Source organism: Hippopotamus amphibius, chromosome X, assembly GCF_030028045.1.
Source record: "Hippopotamus amphibius kiboko isolate mHipAmp2 chromosome X, mHipAmp2.hap2, whole genome shotgun sequence".
Taxonomy (NCBI): Eukaryota; Metazoa; Chordata; class Mammalia; order Artiodactyla; family Hippopotamidae; genus Hippopotamus; species Hippopotamus amphibius.
Genome location: NC_080203.1, coordinates 120,483,323 through 120,504,816, shown reverse-complemented (window position 1 = coordinate 120,504,816; position 21,494 = coordinate 120,483,323). Strand labels below are relative to the sequence as shown.

General features: G+C 41.1%; 1 pseudogene; it reads left to right on the top strand.

Moving 5' to 3' along the window:
* The first annotated feature begins 177 nt into the window (after positions 1–177).
* The window catches only part of LOC130841578 (ferritin light chain-like), a 62,173-nt pseudogene continuing 40,856 nt past the window's right edge, over positions 178–21,494 (top strand).

Here is a 21,494-nt window from a genome sequence, read left to right as displayed (position 1 = left end):
AGCGGGCGGGGCACGAAGGGAGGAGGGTGTGAGCGAGCCGCGCGGCCGCCCGAAGCCCGGCCGGGAGCTCCAGGCTGGGGGGCGGGGAGAGAAGTAGGGGCCGCGGACCCTGCGGCCCACCCCACCCTGCGGAGCCCCCGCTGCGCTTCTGAACTCCCTGGACCGTGAGCACCTCCGATGCCCCGCATCCGGTTCGGCGTGTTCCTCGGGGACCCCAGTCTCCAGACCCAGCCGCTTACCTTTAGGGGTCGCCCTGGTATCCAAATGCCTGTCCCTCCACTTTCCGCACCGTGCACTGTGATGGGTGGGAACCCCGACGTTCGCCCCTCTACCACAATATTCCTGATGCAGAGGTCAGACCGCTTGGAGGGAGGATTTGGAGGGGTGAGTAAGGGGAAAAGGTCCTGAGAACCAATTCAGTTCCATAGTTACCTGGTACACCGGATACCTAGAAACTGGGATTCCCAGCGCTCTGAATGCTGGGGGGTGGAGGGTGGTATATGAAGTGAGTTGTCCCTGGTCCCCTCTACCTTTTCTGTCTGTCAGCATCTCTTTCCTCTGCACATTCTAAAATAAAAACTAGATCTAGATAGGATTTACAGATCACCTAACCAGCTTGTCAAAGTACCCAATGCTACAGATGGGAAAACCGAGGCCTAGGGAAACAGCTCGCTTCTACAATAAGAATCGGTTGTAGAGATCAGGGGAAAAGCCCTCTGAATCCCCTCTCTGGCCCCTTTTACACCCTCCCCCACACTACCCTCTCCAGCCCTCCTCTTTGTAGTCAACTAACTCCAATATTTGCAAGATGCTTTATCACTTTAAAAGCACCATTCTCCTTCGTTCAAACCTACAAGGAGAACATTCCATTTTTCTTTACCACCAAAACAAAATTGTAGATTCTGAATTGCATTCAGAGCTTTGGGGAGGATGTATATAAAGTGCAGATCTGCAGAGCACACCCCTGGCTGACTCTGCCATATTAAACACAACACCCATGAGATATATACTCCACTTTGCAGGAGGGGGTTGATTTTGTTTTGCAAACACCAATTTATTAACACTCACAACATTCTAGCTGGATAAATGAATGGAAAGTGTTTTCAGAGAGACTTTTGACTAGTTGGATTAAGGGGGAGTGGACGGCCGGAAGCTCATCCAGGTTACATAACAAGTTGGAGGCAGAATTATGATGAAGAGGAAAATAGTATATTTTAATAAACATATTGAATGCTATTCCAAAGGGTTAAATTGTTTCCACTTGCATTAACTTAACACTTGCATATGTTAGAAAATAGACTTCATATTGTGTAGAGCCACCAGAAATCTCATACACTGTTATTTGGCAGAATCGATTAAAACTGAGCACACAACAACCTGATGTCCTAATTCCCCTTCTAGGTATATACACAACAGAAATGAATGCATATGTCTACCAGAGGATAGGAACGAGAATGTTCATAGCCATGTATTTGTAATAGCCCCAGATTGGAAGCGACCCAAATGTCCATCAACAGTAGAATGGATTGAAAACATTGCAGTGGTATAGTCTCAAAATGGAATACCAGACAGAGAATGTACAAGCCACTGCTATGCTGAGTGTAGATGGACCTCATAAAAAACATTGAGCGAGGGAAGTCACCAATCTATGAAGTTAGAAGTCAGGACAGTGGTCACTGGGGAGTTGATGACTGGAGGGAGTTACAAGGATGATAAGGATTTGTGGGGTACAGGTAATGTTTCTTGATCTGGGTGCTACTTACATGGATCTGTTAAGTTTGTGAAAATTCATTGAGCTGCTCACCTATGATATGTGTACTTTTCTCTATGTTTTATTTCAATAAAAAGTTACTATATGTAGAGCTCATATTAAAAGTTTCTTGAAATTCTAAAGAACACCAGAATAAGTATGCTTTTCCTTTAAGCAACTTGCTGTTAAAAAAAAAAAAGTCACTTTGAGGAAATGAGATACTGCTTAGCCTAAAATTTAAAATTCCTATTTTGATACACTTCGAGGCAAACTTTCATTCTCCTTGACAAACATTCTCAGATCAACATAACTGCAATCAAGACCAACATAAGAAAGAGGCTGGGACTGAAGAGAGGCCCTGGCCCTCCAGCCACGGGGCTCCAAGAGAGGGGGCCCTGGTCACATGGTTTTTACATACTTTATATTTTGTTACTAAATCCTCATGGCAACCCACTCTGGATTGCAGCTGAGGAAACTGAGGCCCACAAAGGTTAACTAGTTTCTCCCAAGAGTCACAGCTAGGAAATAGTGGAGCCAGAATTAGAATCAGGCAGAGTATCACTCTCAAGCACATGCTGTCTTAATGCCTGAGTATAAAAGGCGGAATATTAGGATGGCAAAAGCACCAGATAGAGAATCAGGAGATGAGGGGTTTGGTGTCTACCAGTTTTGCCACTAACTAACCAGTGCAGTCACTTAGACTACCCTGAGTCTGGGTCTCAGTTTTCCCATTTATAAAATATATAGGGGGTGATGAGTTCAATCTAAACTCCAGTGGTAGTGCCAAGGGTTGACATGGGGTGTTTTAGGCCCCCATAATCTCCATCAACACTCCAACACCCCAAATAAAAGGCATCTAACAAAAACAGTGTACTGTATAAACAAAACAAGAAAAGTCCCCTAGCCAGCATGGCCCCCACTTCCCACAAAATTGTAATCAAATTACCAAGTTTGAATTTCTCTTTTATAGAAATTCTGGAGTTACCATTACTCAGAAGTCCTTTCTGGCCTAAGGCATTCATTCATTCAACAAACATTTACTTTTATGCCTACAGTATCAGTGAGGACAGCCTAGGTTGTGCTGCAGTAACAACTCTCAAAATCTCTATGGCTAATGCAGCAAAGGTTTATGTCTTATGCCACGTTGTCATTATAGGTTGGAATGGGGAGCTCTACTTCCTGCAGTCACTCAGGGACCCAGGCTGACTGAGTAGCCACCTTCTCAAACATGGCTGGTTGCTGAGCTACAAGGAAGAGTTCTGCACCACAAGTATTTCAATTCTCCAGCCCAGAAGTGATGTGCAACACTTCTCCCAACTCATCAGCTGGAACTGTTCCCATAGTTGCTCCCAGGCACAGAGGGCTGGGAAATGCAGCCCTACAAGGACCTAGGAAGTGGAGAGGTAGTTCGTCATACTTGATGAACTGCACTGATGACTATTCCATCTCTTATGAGCCAGACTCTGGGCAGATGAAGATGGGCAAGAGGTGATCCCAGCCTTCCAGGCACTCACACTCAGACCAGAGAAGTCTCTGGTGATGTGATCTCATCCTCTGGTGCAGGCTTTGGTGGATTTAGGTGAGAAACCAGTCACTGTTGATGTGAGTGAAGTCACTATACAGTGACTACAGCAAAATTTTTCTCCAGAACATTGCGCTAGTTGTAATGGTGGTAAACCTCTTGCGCAATGGAGGAGATAAGTAAATCACACACTCTCGTGGGAGGCAAAATGACTCTCTCTTGTTGAAGTACTGAATGAAGACAGTTGTCATTCTCTTCCATGAAAATTACAAATGGCAGTTTAATGAAAAATGAAACCAGACTTTGTCCTTAACCAAGATGAGGATGGTGGGACCAGCCCTTTCAGAGAATGTGTTCCAATTTGGGAGGAACTGAGTTGTGGCCCCCTGCCAACATAAATAACCAACCAGAGAATCCAGAGGAAACTAAATACCTCCCAGTAGATCTGCACACTGGCATTAGCTTGTGCAACTCACCGCCACCCTCCCTGCAGCAAGCAATCCCAGGGGTAGAGATGGGGGCAGGGGGTGAAGACGATGAACCCATTGGGTTCTTCAGTAGGACACAGGGGATAACACTCTGGGCCAGGCCACATCCAGCTCAGTCCTAACTGAAAGTCTCTGAACAGTAATAGTCCTTCTTGTTTTTTGGAGGAATCCATGAAGTCCTGGCCATGCAATTTTAAACCAAATCTCTTGGTTTACCTGTCTCTGAAACCACAGGATGCATTTCCCAGGAAAACTCTGGACAAACACAGCCCTATAGCACCCGTTTGTCTTATATGTTCACTTTGTCCCTTGAGGAAGATACTTTGAGACTATGCAAATATCCAGTTTCTCCTCAAACCTTCTTCCATTAATTTTAGCATCCATCAGTGGATCACACTTGCAACAATGATTACTGTGGTGTTCTAACAGTGCTTTTCCATTTCTCTCATTCATTCCTTCTGCATTAATTCATTAGAACTCTTCTATAGGGAAGAGCTGTATCTTCTCTCCCATTTCTTTACTTATTCAATTATTTATTTATATCAGTATGGACTCACGGGTAATTATTTTAGTCTTTGGTTTATAATCCAATGCTATCATTATTTTGTTGTCAGATTGTCTTGGCTTTAGTCATTGGGAGCTCTTTCAGGTTGGTTCCTGCATTCCGTTCTTTTTTGAGCACTTTCTTACTTTCTGGAACTACAATATATTCTGGGTTCATTTTGTGTACTACTCCATTTTTTTCATTTTATGTAAGCAGATGCCTCAAGTCCCCTCCCCTTTTAAAAAAAATTATTTGTGTATTTTTAGTCAATTCATCACTTGGGGACCCATTACATGAAGTAATGCTCCATTTTATTTGTCCTAAATTGCTTTTCCCAGTTGTAACAGTTATTCTAGCTGAGTCTAGTGTTTGAGAACTTGGTGAAAAAACATGTCTGTTAACTAAATGCATCCTTCATCATCCTAGAATATTTTTGGTATGCCCATTGGCCCCATACTTCCTTGGTCTCATAACTTCTTTGTAGTTATGACATTTTTGGCTATAAGTACAAGAAACCACAAATCCAACTGGCTTAAATCATAAGGAAATGTGTTATTTCAGGGAACAGGCACAGTGCAAGGATTCTGGCTCCTTTTCACTGTGATCCTTTCAGCTCTGCCCTCAGCCTAGTTTCCCTCGTGGTCGTGTGTTGACAGTCACAAGGGGTAAGGGAAGCAGCAGGGTCCTAAAAGAGGTAGGAAAGGGGAAAAATCTTCCTTCAACTGCGGCTTCAGTAGCCTTCTCTTTAGTCTGATTTGGGCCAACTTAAGTCACAGGATTACCTTTGGACCAGTTCAGCTGCCGGGGGAATGTCAGACACTGATTGGCTTAAATCTGGATTCAGGAACCAATCATTATTAAGGGGAATGTGATTAACATGATTGGTGAAGACAAGTGGTCTCAAATATAAGCCTGCATCAGAGTCAGCAGGACGGCATATTGAAATACAAATTGCAGGGCCCCAGCCCTAGAGTTTCTGTTTCAGTAGTCTGGGGGTGGTAGGGGCTGAGAATTTACTTTTCTGATGGTACTTTTCTAACAAGCTCCCGAATGATGCTGACGTTTAGCCTGAGAACCACACTCAAGAGAACCACTGGGATAGACCCATCAGACTGACTCTGCAGCTGAGTCAGTCGGGCTGCATGGGTGAAGGATGAATGCCTGAAAAAAACTAGGAGAAGAGAGGAATGGGTTTAGGGTAGACAATCAGCTGGTGTCTGCCAAACCCTTCTCTCAAGGGTAAGTTCAAAATCTACTTCTTTTTCAAAGCCTCCTCTGTCCTCTCCTCTAAGTATTCTACAGTTATTTGCCAAGCCCAGGGTGCCATGCAGCATCAGATGTCCTTCCGCATGCTGAATTCCCCAAACCTTCATTGTCTGCACCATTCATTAAGCTCTGACGATCTATGGCCTTGAATAATATGTTGCAGTTTTAGTCTTCAACTAGAATATAACTTCCTCAAGGGTAAGCCCTGCTGCTTCCTTTTTTCCCCTACAGCGTTCACCCCGAATCTGGGTAGAGTAGGTGTATTTGACAAATAAAGTTAGGCTAGGCTGCAGTGACAACCCTACAATTCAATGGCTTACCTCCACAAAGGGTATTTCTTGCTCCTATGGAGTCAGAGGCAGAACAGGATACTGACCTCCATCTTAAAGGAAAGCCATCAGGAATATGTGTCTCCAAGATAGCCAAGGCAGGCAAGAGAAGGGGGAAGGAAGCATCTGGGCTTTTAAATGCCTCAGCCCGGAAATGATACATATCACTTCTGCTCATAATCGATTGGCCAGTACCAGTCCTATGGTGCCAACCTAATAGTAGATATCAGTAGTTACCTGATCAAGTTATCTCTGGATTGATTGTTTGAGTCTCCTTCTCAGGAACCTTTCTTGAGGGCTGATGACCAAGACCACGCTGAATTCCAGTGAGGCCTTCCCTGGTGGCCCTATTTATTTATTCTTTCAAACTCCCTTCTTCACCACCCTGCAGCTCTCTCTCTATTCTTTCCCTATTTTATTTTTTCTCCATAGCACTAATTGCCAACCAATTTATGTTACTTGCTTGTTTTGTTTATTGGCTGCCTTCCCAAAATGATAAAGTAAGTTCCTTACCTTCCATAAGGGCAAGGTTGTTTTTGTTGCTACAGTTTTTATTATTTTTGTTGTGGCTGTGTCCCTAGTGCCTAGACCTGTGCCTGACACACAGTTGATATTTAACAAGTAATCGATGAATAAATGAATGTGTGAATCATGGATTTATATGAGAGGAGATGATTCTTTCATTTTTCTATCGGGTACCTTCTCAGAGAGCATTGGCCTTGCCTGAGTAGATATACCAAAGGAAAAGTGTCAGTTGACTATTAAAAGCTTGTACTCTCTAAAACTGGTAGTGCCAGAAACTTCCCTTGATCCATTGCTCTGCTCCCTCCTATGCATATCTGTACACTCAAGAGGAGAAGGACAGACTAAAAGAAGGCTTCATATATATGGTGCCAGGACTTCTCTTCTCTTAGGTTTGCCTCTGGATACACCACGTCCCCAGGGCAGGCTGGGCAGAGCATCGGAAAGCAGGCTACTACATAGAGTTTCCAGGGCCACTGTGGAACACTGCTCTCTCCCTCCACCTGAAAAAAAAGTTCAAATAACGCAAGTTATTCTCCAAGTCACCAGGTTAGGTGCCTAGTTTCCCTCCGGGGAACTTCTGCCCTGGCAAGAACAACAATAAAATCCCTTTCTCCCAGCTGGAGAGCTGGGACTCTCAGGAATAACTGAAGTCCCCTGCTTTTTGTTTCATCCTCTTTATTCCTTCGCTCCACAAAGTGAAATGTGATAGTAGCAAAATTTCTGTAGCTTTTCTAAGAAATTCCTCTTTGCTGGCACACGAAAAGGACTCTCCTGGATTCCTGCCATTGGCCATGAAGCTTTAACACATTGTTGTTGGCTCAGCTGGGGAGTCAAGACGGGTAAAATATTCTCTAAACTCCTGTGGAAACACCCAGCAAGTGTTTCCAACCGTACTGTATGATTTGACCCAAAATATTTTCCTCCTTCTATTTGCCAATCCATGTGTTACTTCCCTCAGAACTCCAAGTGGCCCTCCTTTCTTAAACCCCACAGCCCTTGGATTACTAAGAGGGTCTAAAGCAACCTCTGACTAGTTTTGTGAACTTTAGCAAATTACCTATCTTTTCTGGGCTCCTAGTTTCACATCTATGGAAAGGGCTATATTAGAACAGTTTCTCAAACTTTAGTGTGGATTGAAATCATCTGGAGGTCTTGTTAAAACTGATGGCTGGGCCTTTCCTCCACACTTACGGAATCAGTAAGTTTGGGATAGAATTCCAAGATTTGCACCTCTAATAAGTTCCCAGGTGAGGCCGAGTCTGCTGGTTCAGAGGCTACACCTTGAGAGCCACTGTATTACAAAAACTCAGAGGTTCATGTTGCTCGTTCATTCGATGAGTCTTGTAAGTCTGAGCGGAGCTCTTCTGGGTGCAAGTGACAGAAATTTGACTCAAACCAGCTTAAGTAAGAAAGGGAATTTATCAGCTCACATATCTGGGAAGGACAGAGGTGGAGTGGATTCTGGATACAGGAACTGAAATTATGTCATCAGATTTCTCTCTCTCTCTCTCTCTCTCTCTTAGCAATTGGCCCAATCCCCTCCCTTCTCACAGGGCTTCTTTCATGCTAAGTTGCATGAGACATGGCTGTAGACACCCCTAGCTTCTATTAGCCCAGACAGCAATCCCAGAAAAGAAACAGAACTCCTGCTTCCTGGTTCAGTGTACTCAATGTAATAATCTCAGGGGCCATCTCTCACTGGCCCAGCTTGGACCATCACATGGTGAGGAGGACGGAGTATAATGATGGCTAAGCCTAAGTCACATGCCTCCCCTTGAAGTCAAGGGCAAGAGCATTAGGATGGGCAGCACCCTTTTCAGACTGTAACCTTTATATCTGTCTTGTCCGCTGCCATATTTTCAGGATCTAGTGTCTAGCACACAGCAGGTGCTTAACAAATATTTGTTGAATGAGTGGATGAATCACTTCATGAATAGTGTAAACTTTTCTTAGCGAATCTAGAAATCTTCAAAATTGGTGATCTTACGCACACTGGGGATAGGTGTGAAATTTCTTGAGATATTCACACAATCTTACTGTGCCTAATCAAAGTATAGTTTGTTGTTATTCTCTTTTTTTTAACTTTCTCCCAGTATAGACTGGAAGAATTATGCTAAGACCCAGCATATCCACCACCCTTTACATTCTTTTGGGTTTCTGAGGCTAATTCTGATCCTGCTTTGTCTCTGGAAACAGTCAAGTGCCCCTTTTCCTCAAAATAATGTAAATTACTTTAATTCAGATCCTCTTCAGTGTCTTTTTTTTTTTTAATATTTATTTATTTGGCTGTACCGGGTCTTTAGTTGCGGCATGTGGGCTCTTAGTTGTGGCATGTGCGATCTAGTTCCCTGACAAGGGATCAAACCCGGGCTCCCTGCATTGCGAGAACAAGAGATCTTAACTGCTGGACCACCAGGGAAGTCCCTTTAGTGTCTTATAGTGAGTGCCCTATAGGCTTTTTTTAGCTAATAGTTTAATAAGGTTTAAATTAAGGTTTTTTTTTTTTTTTCAACAAAGGTAAATATCTCCCTGTCTCCAACCCCAGTCTGTATTACAGCGGCTTCTCTTTAGGATATTGACTAAATCAGGGGACTTGGGTTCTTTGTTACAAACACTGACTCTTTTTTTGGGGGGGCGGGGACTCAATTTCCTTATTTGTAAAAGAACGGGGTTGACCCAGACCAATGGTACTCAGACTTGACTGCCCATTACAATCACCTGCGGAGCTTAAAATAAATACTGACACTTAGGCCCCATCCTTAGAGAACCTGATTTAAATGGTGGGGCCATCAATATTTTTAAAAGCTTTTTAGGTGGGTCTAATGTGCAGCCAGAGTTGAGAACCACTGGCTAGATGATTCTAATTTAAAAATGTAGATTTAGAGTCAGAATGGCAGCCCCACTACTTGGGCAAATCACTTAATCTCCCTAGGACTCAGTTTCTCTATTTGGAAAATGGAGACATTAATAGTACACCAAGTTATTGTGAGAATTCAATGAGATGATCCAGCTAAAACTTTGCTATCCAAAGTTGGGTTCACAAACCCAGCCAGTGGTATCTGCCTCATTTGGTGCTTCTTAGAGATGCAGAATCTCAGTTTCTCCCCAGGCCTACTGAAATAGAATCTGCAAATCTGCATTTTAAAGATCCCCAAATTCTTCTTCTTTTTTATTTTTTGGCTGTGCCTCCAGCTTGTGGGATCTTAATTCCCGGACCAAGGACTGAACCTGGGCCCCTGGCTGTGAAAGCGCTGAGTCCTAAGCACTGGAACACCAGGAAGTTCCCCCAAATGATTCTTATACGTGTTAGAATTTGAGAAGCACTGGTGTTGAAGATTTAGTAGACTATCCAGCACACAGTAAAGGTTCAATCAATGTTAGTCGTTGCTAATATTTGTACTGATAATTCTCAAAATAAATCATTCTATTTCCATCCCTGCCTCTCAATTTTTTTCTAAACCCCCTCGTTAATATTTTAGTCTTTGTACCACTTTTTAACTAAAATAAACATTTATTCCCAAAGTCACTCACTGTTAAAGATGTAAAATACAAATATGTTTTAATCATAAGGGGAAAAACCCCATAACCAAGTTTCGGGGGTTTTTTTGTTTTTTGTTTTTGGTATATTAAATCAAATCTATTTCTCCATTGCCTATCTTCAGTGCCCTTGACAGACATACAGTTCTTTTTCAGTTTAGAAAAATAAAAACATATTTCACAAAACTAGGATTGGTCTTTAAAACTACCATGCTTGGTATATTCTATTTAAAATCAGAGTTTATTCAGAGAGCAAGAACATCATTATTTAATTTTTTTTTCATTTTGTTTCAAATGCTGCACCTACACTTTGAGGTAATTATATGCAAGTGAAATTCGACACCCAAAGAACCCACCGACATGGTGATTTTTTTTTTCGATATTGTGATTTTTATAAAAAGTTTCATGTTTTCTGGACTTACAATTCACCATATTACCAAACAAACTCAGAAATCAACACAACCCTAAACCCCAAGCTCATTGAGTATAGCATTTGCCACCTGACGCTTCACCAAATGTCTCATTTTATGATAAGATTATTTTCTGATTTTTCTAACATTTTCACTTGCTGGGTTTTGCCTAGAAGATGGACAACTTATTCTCCCTAGCTGAGTGGCCACCCCTCCGAGCCTCAGTTTCTCCAGCCATCACTGGGGGAGGGACAGCACTCAGATCTGGGAGGACTCGCTGACAATTGAGTGTGGAGCTGGGCACAGGTGGCCCTTGGCAGGAGAAAGTTGCAGCACGGTGGCATCCCAGAGCCAGCAGCACACGTGAGATCTGCCTTCCACCAGCAGGTTCCAGGACAGAGACTGGAGGCGAGAGCCACCAGCAGAGCACGTGCCAGGCCCAATTTATTCAGACAGCTCTCAGGTCACGTGGTTGCCTGCTCTGTGTTTTTAGCCCCCAAACTGTCCTCCAGGCACATGCCAGGTGGAGTGTGTGGCTGGCCAGGGCCGCCTTTCCACTCCTCTGTCCTTCCAACACCAGGTGCTCCCCTCCGGGAACTGGGCAGGGATATCGGGGCCTGTAAGTTAGACGCACTGGTTCTTACTCCATGTTTAGGAGTGTATTGACAACTTATCCTGAACATTTTTTCCCTCCAACTCAATTTTAAAAACCCCAAACATTTCCCCCATTTTGAGGGAATACTTTTCCCCAAATTATCCCCCTTGATTTTCTCATTTTTAGTCATGCATTTTGTTCATCATTCCAGAAAGTGATTCTATGAAATAAGAGGATGTAAGACTGCTCCTCAGAGCCCGGAAGGACTATGTGTAAAACCACCGGTCACACCCCTTATGAGGCAACTAACTGCTTATTGTCAATGTGAAGTTCCTTTGTGTCCTCAAGGATGGCTTTCGCACAAAGGAAATATTATTCAGAGGCTAATTTGGTTCTTGGAAATAATATTCGATTTAAATTAAATTAGCAAATTTTAAAACTTAAAAACCGAGATTTCTTAAGCTTTTAAGATCAACTTACAAATCTTGTTGTTTTCTTTATAAATATAATTGCATTTTATCAATAATTTTACAGGGACTTTGACAATTAAGCTCTTTTAAATAATTTTAAGTCAAATTTATACATTTAATATATTTTATTTTCTGTTTAAATATATCAATTGTTTCCTAACAAAGAACTTCCTCAAGAATGTCACTGATTCTAATAAATTTAACAAATTAAACTTCTAAATAAGTTCTCTCAAATGTTCTAATACTGTTTGCAAACTTGGTAAACTAGTTGTCACAAGCCTAAATTAATTAGTCACAGACACAATGTAAATTAGAAACATAAGGCCAATTTGTTAGACAATCAAATACTCAAAATTATCTTAAACACTGCAAATAGATATACACAGAGGATTTCCACATATAAGACAAAAATATTAATACTATGGATTTGATTTATTTATCTAACTCTACACTTAACTGTAAATCTTCATAGGGTTAAAGCAGTGGTTCTCAATATAGGGTGATTTTGCCTCTCAGGGCACATTTGCCAATGTCCAGAGACATTTTTGTTGTTACAACCTGAGTGGGGGAGAAGTTGTGCTGGCATCTAGTGGGTAGAGATCAGGGATGCTGCTACATATCCTACAATGCAAATGGAGAGCCTCCCACGACAGAGTTATCCAGTGCAAAATACCAGTGGTGCCAAAGTGGAGAAACACATTTGTCCTAAAGAAACCCTTAAAGGTACCATTTAAGGAGACAATGATGTCATTGCAAGCAATTTGGGGTCACACCCCATGTGAATTTTGGGGTTATCTTCTCAGTTAACTGAGATTTGGTCAGAAAGTGAGATATGGAGCTACAGACACCCATAGTGGTCTTTCTTACAACCAAACAGTCTTAGGGTCCCACCGTCCCTGCCCCCAACATTTTGTCATAGTGGCTATCCAACAGAAAAGTCCAAGTTCAGATCCCATAAATGAGGTTAGTTTTGCTCTCAGAATCCCCTGAGTAAGGTCAAGTCAAAGCTTATTTACTTTTGTAACTTCTTTTCCCTTTTTCATCTGATAAGAGTCAATGAAAAACTCTTCAATCCAGAGTGCTTCACTGTCTGATCGGATTTACCTAATCTATCTATGGCTTCACTCTATTATGAAATTTTATCCCATCTCAGAGGGTTGAAACACTTGAATGCCTCTTATTGGATTCTGTCTGTCAAGTTTACTCTGGCTAGATGGGCAAGTTCTAAAGCCATTCTAATGCCAATTATATATATTTATGTAAACTAATTACTAAAATTATGCTATATTAAAGTATATAATATTATATATGATATATATGCTTTCTTAGACAATACCAAAAGCACAAGCAACAAAAAGTAAATTGTACTTTATCAAAATTAAGAACTGTTGTTCGTCAAAGGACACTATCAAGAAAATAAAAAACTCACAGATTGGAAGAAAATATTTGTGTAGGGGAGGAAAAATAATTTTCCCTCTACCCTTTTAGGTTCTTGGCTGAGACACCCCTTCCCATAATAGAAAGACAGATTAATAGAAAAAAAACAAATAGAACTTTAAGAACATGTACACCTGCTGTATACATGGGAGAGACCCAGGGGAACTGAGTAACTCCCTGAAATGGCCCAAGCCACCATCTCCAGCTAAAGACAAAAGGAGGACTTCCTAGGTGGTGCAGTTGTTAAGAATCCACCTGCCAATACAGGGGACACCAGTTTGATCCCTGCCCCATGAAGATACCACATGCCTCGGAGCAACTAAGCCCGTGCGCCACAACTATTGAGCCTGCGCTCTAGAGCCCGTGAGCCACAACTATTGAGCCCATGTGCCACAACTACTGAAGCCCATACACCTAGAGCCCGTGCTCCACAACAAGAGAGGCCACCGCAATGAGGAGCCCACGCACCACAATGAAGAGTAGCCCCCACTCGCCACTACTAGAGGAAGTCCGTGTGCGGCAACAAAGACCCAACACAGGCAATTAAATAAATAAGTAAATAAATAAATAACTTTATTTAAAAAAAAAATAAAGACAAAAGGAGATGTTGGGGGTAGAAGTGAGGAAGGCCTGCTAATAGGTTACCAAGAAAACAAGGGTGAGGTTGTTATGCAGATATAAGTCCATGCCTTCTCCATTGATAAGAGTTTCTAGAGGTTTAGTCATTCTTCTCTTCCTGGTACAGAGACGGAGACACCCTTACAAATGGAGATTTTCCTTATAAATGTAAACTGTCTCTAACAAAGGGCAACTTCCACTCTGTTTTCAGAGATTTTCCCTGTGTCTGCAGCCTCTCAAAAAGAATCAGCTCAAAATAATACGCCAAAGAGGCATATGTGGGGGTAGCAAATTCTGCTCACCCTCACTTGCAAATCATATAACTGCTAAGGGACTTGTTCCTAGAAAATATAAAGAACTCTTACAACTCGATAATAAAAAGACAACCCAATTTAAAACAGGCAAAGGATCCGAACAGACACATCTCTAAAGAAGATATACACATGGCCAATAAGCAAACGAAAATTTGTTCATCACCATTAGTCATCAGGGAAATGCACATCAAAACCCCAGTGAGATACCATTTCACACCCACGAGGATGGCTACAATTCAAAGAAGAGAAAACAACAAGTATTGGTGAGGATATGGAGAATCGGAACCCTCATACACTGCTGGTGGGAATGTAAAATGGTGCAGCTGTTTTGGAAAACAGTCTGACAGTTCCTCAAAAGGTTTCACATAGATTTACCATATGATCCAGTAATTCTACTCTTTGGTATATACCCAAGAAAAATGAAAACATATGTCTACACAAAAACTTGCACATGAATGTTCATAGCAGCGTTATTCGTAATAGCCCCAAATTAGAAACAGCCAGATGTCCATCAACTGATGAATGGATAAACAAAATATGTCATATCCATACAATAAAGTATTATTTGTCCATGAAAAGGAATGAGGTACTTTTGTGAATTGGTTTGATACGATTTCAGATCCACTTGTTTTGATCTAAGAATGAAGTTGTTTAAAGAGTGGAGTTGTTTAATGGACAAAAGACAGCCTCTTCAATAAGTGGTGCTGGGAAAATTGGACAGCAACATGTCAAAGAATGAAATTAGAACACTTCCTAACACCATACACAAAAATAAACTCCAAATGGATTAAAGACCTACATGTAAGGCCAGACACTATAAAACTCCTAGAGGAAAACATAGGCAGAACACTCTTTGACATACATCAAAGCAAGATCCTTTTTGACCCACCTCCTAGAATCATGGAAATAAAATCAAGAATAAACAAATGGGACCTCATGAAACTTAAAAGCTTTTGCACAGCAAAAGAAACCATAAACAAGACTAAAAGGCAACCCTCAGAATGGGAAAAAATAATTGCCTATGAAACAACGGACAAAGGATTAACCTCCAAAATATACAAGCAGCTCATGCAGCTTCATACCAAAAAAGCAAATAACCCAATCCACAAATGGGCAGAAGACCTAAATAGACATTTCTCCAAAGAAGACATACAGATGGCCAACAAACACATGAAAAGATGCTCCACATCACTCATCATCAGAGAAATGCAAGTCAAAGCCACAAGGAGGTATCACCTGACACCAATCAGAATGGCCATCATCACAAAGTCTGGAAACCACAAATGTTGGAGAGGGTGTGGAGAAAAGGGAACTCTCCTGCACTGTTGGTGGGACTGTAAGTTGGTACAGCCACTATGGAAAACAATTTGGAGGTTCCTTAAAAAACTACAAATAGAACTACCATATGATCCAGTCATCCCACTCCTGGGCATATACCCAAAGAAAACCATAATCCGAAAAGAAACTTGTACCATAATGTTTATTGCAGCACTCTTTACAATAGCCAGGACATGGAAGCAACCTAAATGCCCATCAACAAATGAATGGATACAGAAGATGTGGCATATATATACAATGGAATATTACTCAGCTATAAAAAGGGATGAGATGGAGCTATATGTAATGAGGTGGATAGAACTACAATCTGTCATACAGAGTGAAGTAAGTCAGAAAGAGAAGGACAAATATTGTATGCTAACTCACATATACGGAATCTAAAAATGGTACTGATGAACTCAGTGACAAGAACAAGGAAGCAGATACAGAGAATGGACTGGAGAACTCGAGGTATGGGAAGGGGCGGGGGGTGAAGGGGAAACTGAGAAGAAGCAAGAGAGTAGCACAGACATATATATACTACCAACTGTAAAATAGTCAGTGGGAAGTTGTTGTATAACAAAGGGAGTCCAACTCAAGGATGGAAGATGCCTTAGAGGACTGGGGCGGGGATGGTGGGGGGGACTCGAAGGGGGGGGCGTCAAGGAAGGGAGGGAATATGGGGATATGTGTATAAAAACAGTTGATTGAACCTGGTGTACCCCCCAAAAAAAATAATAAAATTAAATTAAAAATTAAAAAAAAAAAAAAAAAGAGTGGAGTTGTTTACATGGAGGAGGCCACGTCAGGATGTTGTCCTCAACATCTGTGGTTGTCAATAAGCACACTATATCCCACGATGGCTGGGGGATATTTAAGCGTTAAACACCAAGAGGTTTGACCAGCAACTAGGGAGCGTCCAGTCTGCTGATCTGAATAGCTCTCCAAAGACCTTGGGGCATTAGCTCCTGTCCAGGCAAAGCGACTCTTTGCTGGCAGTGGTGAAAATCGTGAAGTGCCCCGTGAAGGAGGTCATCTTGCCCGCCAACACCAGTGCCTGTGTTCCTTGGCAATGTGCTCTAGAAATAACGGACTTGCACTTTTGCGCCCCGCAGCTAGATTTCAGTGCTTGGTTGGCTAAGCCGAATCTCCTGAGAACCAAGTCGTAGAAAGGTACACCTCATCTAAATTTGGACTTTCATCTCCCCCTTGCCTGGAATAGTAGTGTGATTAATCTCTCATTGGTTTGGAGTATTTCTTTATTAGCTTATTAAGAGGCATTATCCTGTGTGCTACTAGCTTGTGAAATTATTATAATTCCTGCAGTGGACTTGTGTTAAATAAATTATTGGCAAAGACAATCTCAGTCTCTAAGCATAATTTGTTGCCAAACAAAACAGGTACCGATGCATGTTACAACATGGATGACCATCGAAAACATGATGCCAAGTGAAAGAGGTCAGTCACAAAAGGCCACAAACTGTATATTGCGTAATTCCATTTATATGAAATGTCTAGAATAGGCAAGTATATAGAGACAGAAAGCATATTAGTGGTTGCATATGGCTGGAGCGGGACAAGAGCGAGTTTTGAGGGAAAACAGGAAGTGATTGCTAATGGGTATGGGGTTTCTTTTTAGGGTGATGAAATGGTCTAAAATTTATTGTGGTGACAGCTACACAACTGTAAAAATTACAAAATTGAATTGTACACTTTAAATGGGTGAGCTGTATGTTATGTGAATTATATCTTAATAAAACTATTATTTAAAAAAAAAACATTTAGAAGGCATTGGTGGTTAAGTCCTATCAGCTGGAATGATCTAAAACTGATCTACCTAAATGAATACATCAGGGTTCCCCAGGATGACCAAAACTGTAAAGCTCCACACAAAGAGTTTCCTTTTAGGTTATTTCTATAGAATAACATAATGTGTCGTGTGTGTGTGTATCTGTGCACATGTGCAGGCATTCGTAGAATCTGCATTTAGTCCATATGTTCAAACAACTACACATCAAAACTCCAAAATTCTTGGGAGCCACTGCCTCAAATAATATTGTCTTCATTGTGAGAAACACTCGGATTTCCTCCAGTGTTCCGAAAGATGAATTATTTTTGAAGTTTCAATGTCTTCCTGCTGGTTTACTCAGAACTAACTGTTTAAAACTTTTGTAAAAGGAGAAAAATATTAAAATAGGAGAGAGAGATACAAAAAGATAAACAGGGACAGAAAATTGTCCATATTCCCCATTCTGGCCTTTTCTTTCCCATTCTGGTAGTTTTAGAAATAATATATATATATATATATTTTTTTTACTCTTTTTCTCTGCTTAAATTCTGTTTTCACCTTTGTTCTCTCTTTCAACATCTATCTTTGCATTGATCTTTGCATCGAGGTTCACACATTCTGGGGTGGGCAGATGGAGTTCATTTGCTGTCTAGTATAGTTGGTAGGGCAGTGGTTAGAGGTGGTCCCAAACTTTGATATTAATAAATTATTTCTTTGTATCTTTGGACTCTTCTCTATCAAGCTGTCCCTCTGGACGTTTATTTATTGATTGAATAAACATTCAATTACCTTCTGGGTACCAGGTACCATGCTAGGTTCTGGGAACACAGAATGGATGAGATTTCTTTCCAGACCTCAAGGATCTCAGAATTTAGTATACTGTTTCTCAACCTTGTCTTCATTATCTCCCCACTTAAGGAGCCTTTGTAGACCTCTTTTCTCCCCTGATGGACCATCCTTCACGAACTTTTAAATCCACAGTACACTGTTTCTCTCTTTATGTATTTGTGGCCCTTTGGAGAGCCATAAATCATTATCATATCTACGATTTTTGGTCCCCTGGGGGCCATGTTGCTCCCATTGAGAATGCATGGTTTAGTGGGAGAGAGTGATATATAAGGAGATGACAAAACCATGTGCTATTTTCAAGGGAGAGCAAAATATATCAGATCTCAAAGAAAGGAGTGACTTTACACCCAAACTACTTTAATGGCAAGAGACTGTGCTGGGGGCTTTTAGGGAGAGAAAAATCAATAAAACAAGTCTATATCTCCAAAGCATTCACAAAAGAGCAATCCTTTCTCCCTCACTTCCTTTCTTCCTTCCTTCCTTCTTTTTTTCTTCATTCCTCTATTTCTTCCGCCTTCCTTCCACAAATCCTTCTTGATTAACTAGTTAAATGCCAAGCACTGAATCTTTTCTTTAGCTTGCCTTCCCTAATTCGGCTTTGCTCCCGTCTTTCTTCTCTTCTCAGATCCCAGTGCTTTTCTATTCTCTTCTTAAATAATTTATTCAAGTCCTTTATCCCCACTAATGCTTAAATGATAAAAGATTGAAAACGTTATCCTTCTGTGGTCAAGACCACTCATTATCTTTCTTCCTTAGGTACAGCATCTTACTATATCTTAATGAGACCAGTGACAAGACTACATTACCCAACCTATCTTTCAGGTAGGGTTGAACAATGCGATATAAAAAGAAGTTGTTGCATGGCATGTTCAGGAAGCCTCTTTATTTTTTTTTTTTTTAAGATTTATTTTATTATTTATTTATTCTATTTCTGGCTGCATTGGGTCTTCACTGCTACTCACAGGCTTTCTCTGGTTGTGGCGAGCGGGGGCTACTCTTCTTTGCGGTGCGCGGCCTTCTCTGCAGTGGCTTCTCTTGTTGTGGAGCACAGGCTCTAGGTGCGCAGGCTTCAGTACTTGCGGTGCATGGACTCAGCAGTTGTGGCACACAGGCTTAGTTGCTCTGCGGCATGTGGGATCTTCCCGGACCAGGGATCAAACTCGTGTGCCCTGCATTGGCAGGTGGATTCTTAACCACTGCACCACCAGGGAAGCCCAGGGAGCCTCTTTAGAAGTGGATAGAAGCTGGCACCAATGGGCCTTTTGCCTTTCTTTCTTTTTTCCTGCTGACTGGAATACACATATGATGGTTTCAGTTTCAGCAACCATCTTGGACTCTGTGTGGAATGTGGAGATGGAATGCATGTGCTTAGGATGATAAAGCAAAAGACCAAAGGGAACTGGGTTCTTGATGATCATGGGACTGCCTTCCCCACATTAGATTGCCTACTTTAGGATTTATTATACAGGAGGGGAAAATAAACTCTTATGTGTTTAACCACTGTTATTTGGGGTTTTTGGTTACATGCAGCCAAATCTAATACAAACTCCTACCTTCCAGTGCTGGTATTTGCATTTTAACAGGCATTAAGAATTTAACCTAAAAGAATGAAACTCTATCCCAAAGTTTCAGGCAGAAGTCAGCAGATAGGATTTTGAGGTCTTAGATCTTCTTTGGGATTTTGAGATCCCTTTTGGAATACAGCCTTAATATCTATAAAATTAGGAGCTGTGTTTTGTAATAATTTTCTACCTTAGCAACTCTGTAATGTTATTCGATCCATAAAGTAACACTTAAAGTGTTACTTTCTTATGCAGTAATTCATTTAAATAGTTAAATGCAAAAAAGAACACTTCATAATAGGTAAATCAATGTTTAATTACCAAGTTGATTGGTTTGGATAAAAATCCCGTTCTTTTCTAAAAGCGGAATTCAGACTTGTACACTGTTATAATCTGCGTTTTCTGCTTGTTTGTCTCCTGGGCTTGTGCTGAGGAAATTAAAATCTAGAATTTGACTTTGATAAGTCACAATTATCTTAACACATGCATGCCCATGGCAGAACATACCCAGGTGGTGAACTGGTGCCTGGAGCACCGTAGCTCTAACAAGAAGCTATCTCTGCTTAGTCACACCACCAAAAAAAAAAAAAAAAGTCAATTCTATCAACTTGGAAACTGTATATAAGAATGCCAGTGGCTAAGAAAACATGAATCACGAGGGTTGTGAAAAGGAAAACTGGATTACACTTATGTGTTATTTAAAATCTATTATGTGTGTGGTTGTCTTACACATTATTTGATACTGAGTTACATCTAGGCATATAGATCCCAGGATAAGTTTTTAAATATATTTTCCTACTTCACTGCTAAAAAATTGGGAGCCAGTGTGAAGCGGCAACTCAAGCCTCTATTTCCAATTTCTGCTCTTATTTTAAAAGCATATTAATTTGCCCAAACACAAGAACATTTATCCATTTAGAAAATTATATTGTAAATATTCAAGTTTTCCAAAGAGTGCAATTGAGCTGCTGAACTCCTTGAGCTACCAATAAAGAAAGTCCTCCTCCACACAGACCTTGCTAAAGCCATGAACAGCATCTTACTGAAATTTGCCTAATCACATTTTCCAGCAATGCCCCCAAATGTTTATTTTGGTTTAAAGGGATAAAAACTGCTTGCCAGTTACTAAAATGTGTGCTTGTGTCAAAGTGAATGCCAGCCTTGAGACTTTCTAACTACACATTCGTGAATAAGAAGTAGTAATACCATGGAGAGGACTGATACCCATGAATATGTATATATAACTACAGAAGATGGTTCCTATAGTGAAGGGTCAAAATAATCAGTGCCCATTTAAAAATAGGTAACTCTGTGGGTAAGATCAGCTTCCTTCAAATAAAGCCAAACAGACATTTTGAAACAAACAAACAAAAATATAGCATTTAGAAGAAGGCAGTAAGTGAAGAAGTGGACAGGATCTTTGGCAGAGAGTTCTGAGATCAAATATTAACTTATTAGTCAGAGTTCCAGCAGGAAACAGAAGGCACACTCAGCTGGGATCTGTGAAGACAATTTAGTGAAGAGACTATTTATGGAAGTGTGTGCAAGGTTAAGGGAACCAAGAGATGTCAGGGTGCTCAGAGACCAGCAACACTGGGAAGCTTACTACCCCTGGGTTGGAAAGGAAAAGGGGAAGAAATGGTGTTTGCAGCTCCCAGTGAGAGCTGGAGCTATGGAGAGGGGTCGGCTAACACAAGCTGTACTTGTGAAGGGAGGCAGCTGCTGCCATCATCAAACAGATGCAGAAGAGGGGAGCTGGGAAAAATATCCCAACCTCTCTCTTTCTTCTTCCACCCTCCAATCTCCTGCAGTGATTCCCACTGGCCAAACTCAAACAGAATCCAGAGGATAAGGGGGTCCCGGGGCACAGAAGAGGACTCAGATAGGCTAAAAATGGATTAGGAAGAGGGATTCAAGCAGAGAATACCCAGCACGCTGTAAAATGTGAAAATGGGGATAAAAACAGTACCTATCTCCTAAATTTGTTTTGAGGCTTAACTGAGATTACATATATAATTCTTAACACAACACCTGGCACAGAAGAAGCATCCAATTAATGCTAGCTACTATTTTTATTGTATGGGCTATTGAAGATACAGACATACTTATTTGTTTCAAATTATGGCCAGTTTATCAATCAGTGTTAAGATTTAAGACCTCTTGAACGTGATT